Raw genomic sequence first — 2773 nt, forward strand, 5'->3', positions numbered from 1 at the left:
ACACACATACATACACACACACACACACACACACACACACACTCTCACACACACACAAAAACAAACAAACAACAACAAAATAAACAAAAAAACCGGGGGGGGAGAGGAAAATATAACAACCACAATTTTTTTTTGAAGTTCTTACAACAAGAAAATGGAGGGGACACACCTGGGTGGGAGGGGGGAGAGGGAGGAGGGAGGGAGGTTTCGGTGATGGGACACAATAGTCAACTACATTGTATATTGACAAAATAAAAATAAAAAAATAAAAAAAAAACATTTAATGCTATGAATAATAAGTAAAAAAATAAAAATAAAAGCAAAGTCATGTCACAGAATTTTAGGGATGGTAAGGACTTAAAAAATGTAGTGCTCCATGGATTAGAGAATTTGGAGACGATCTTAGAGATCATCTAGGTAGGGATTACGGGAGTCTGGGCCAGGCAGGAAACACAGGTGAGTGAATGAGGGGCATGAAAGTCTATGGGACTGGTGGGGCTGTGGGGAGCTGCTCTGCTCCCTTGAAGTTATTCAGATTCAAACACTTTTAAAGCACCCCACAGGCCAAGTAAAGTACTTCTGTGAGTCACATGTGGCCAGCCATTTTCACCCCAGTTTCTAATTTAATGGTTCTCACATGGGGTATCTTTTTCAGAGTACACAATTCTCCCCCATCCCATATTTTGGCCCTTGTGCAAGTGGCAAAAGCCCCACACAGGATTCTAACTAGCCCACCCCTGCCCAGGTGAGGATCACTCATCCCGTCCATCCGAATCCCTCCTTTAGTAATGGAGTAGTGAGCCCAAGTGATGTGTCCAGCCTCACACAGCCAGTCAGCAACAGAGCCAGGCTCAGAACCCAAGGCTCCTGACCAGACTGCATTTGTCTAATGCTGTGATATATGCTGACTTAAACAGGGACTCCAAGATCTTCCCGTTGGCTGCCAGGGATTAAAGGATGAATAATCAGAGCTTCCAAAAGATCTTGTGGGGGAGGTGGCCACAGTGAGGTGTGGCATGTGCTGGTGTAGATGTAGGGACAGAACCCGAAGGAAGCAGAGAGACCTATGAACTGCCCAGTCACATGTCCCTTGACCCCAGTGAGAGTGTAAGAATGCTTGGAGGAGTGGGCCTGGCAACCGTGGGGACATACATGTGTTTATTATGCCGCTCCCGCCCACTGTAATCTGTAGAGCTGGTGACCCCTACCCTTCAGAATTCAGGTGAGGTTTGTTTATTTACCTTCTTTCCTCTGAACAGATTCCAGGAAGGCTAGTAGAGCCAGTAACTAGAGGCAGAGAGATACACGGCAGTTCTGGGATGAAAGTACAGCTTTGCAAAGGGCATTGACATTCATTCAAGCAACTGCCTACGAGGACCTACTGTCCATCTGGTGGTATTTGGCACTGTCCTGGGTTTTGGGGATAAGCACTGAAGAATGTGGCGAAAGTCTTTACTCTCGGCAAGTACACTGAAGCAGGCAAGATACACAAAAACCTAAGGAATAAGCAAGATAGTTTCAAATAGCAATTATTATATCTATAAAAAAAAATCCAGGATGAGGTGAGAGAGTGGAGAGGCTGCGTGTAGAGAGCAGGCAAGGCACTGTCCCTCTGAGCCCTCCGAGGCTCCTTTTAGCAACCGCACTTGAGTCTGACTGAGCCAAATCTGGCCAGTAAATTCATCTTCATAGACGTGTAGAGAGCAGGCAAGGCACTGTCCCTCTGAGCCCTCCGAGGCTGCTTTTAGCAACCGCACTTGAGTCTGACTGAGCCAAATCTGGCCAGTAAATTCATCTTCATAGCCGCGTGAGTGGCAGGGCCGCTATTCCTGGACCATATGTCTGTACAGAGGGATTGGGGTTGAAAGGTCAGCTGAGAGTTCTGGTCCTGGCCAACTGGGCTGTGTGCAGAGGCCAAGGCCACGTTTGGCTTTGGGGAGCTATATTAAGCTTGCCAAGTGCTGGTGGAGCTCAGCAGCCTCAGACCCTGAACAATCTTCTGGGCTGGAGCTCTGGAACCACACGGCAGCAAAACTGCCCAGTTAACAAGATGACACAGGACAGAAAGCCTAGGTGTCAGCCGCGGTGAGTTGAATCTGAATGATCTGGCAGGCTATTCCTACGCGTCCTGCCTTCCTTGCCCAGCGCTGGGTCTGAGTGCAGAAGCACGCTCGGAACAGAAGCACGCTCCTTCTGTGACCTGAGGGAGGGAGCGCCTGGGTGGGGGGCAGCTTCCCTTTTTGCTCTTGTTGGATGTTTGATCTTGAGGAGTCAAGACAACAGACCTGGTATTACGGAGGCAGGGACTGTGTAAACTTTTGTAAACCTCTTTAACTGGTTTCTGTTTCAGTTTCCTTTTCTCCATTGTGGGGTTACAAATACTTGCCCTGATTACCCTACAGGGATTTTTATGAATGTCAAAGGAGATGTGGATTTGAAAAATTATTTCTTAAAATGTACAGTGCTCCATGGCAGTAAGGTGGTATGATTATTATTCCTAGGTGGTATGTATTATACAACTAGGTGATCATTGATTTGGTGTACTGTGCTGCTGGAAGGTCCTAGAGAAGCTCATTTCAATGAGCATTCATTGAACCAGGCCCAGTACTAGGCATTGGAGATACGAAAAATGTAGAAGATCCAGTCCCTGCCCTGGGAGTTTCTAAGAGGAGTGGAATGAGCAATTTATAAAGACACCAAATGTATAACTGCATCTTTCAGATAAAGTTGACCTAGGATACACTTGTATGTGTGTGTGTGTGTGTGTGTGTGT

The sequence above is a fragment of the Galeopterus variegatus genome, unplaced genomic scaffold, assembly GCF_000696425.1.
Source record: "Galeopterus variegatus unplaced genomic scaffold, G_variegatus-3.0.2 Scaffold7351, whole genome shotgun sequence".
Lineage (NCBI taxonomy): Eukaryota > Metazoa > Chordata > Mammalia > Dermoptera > Cynocephalidae > Galeopterus > Galeopterus variegatus.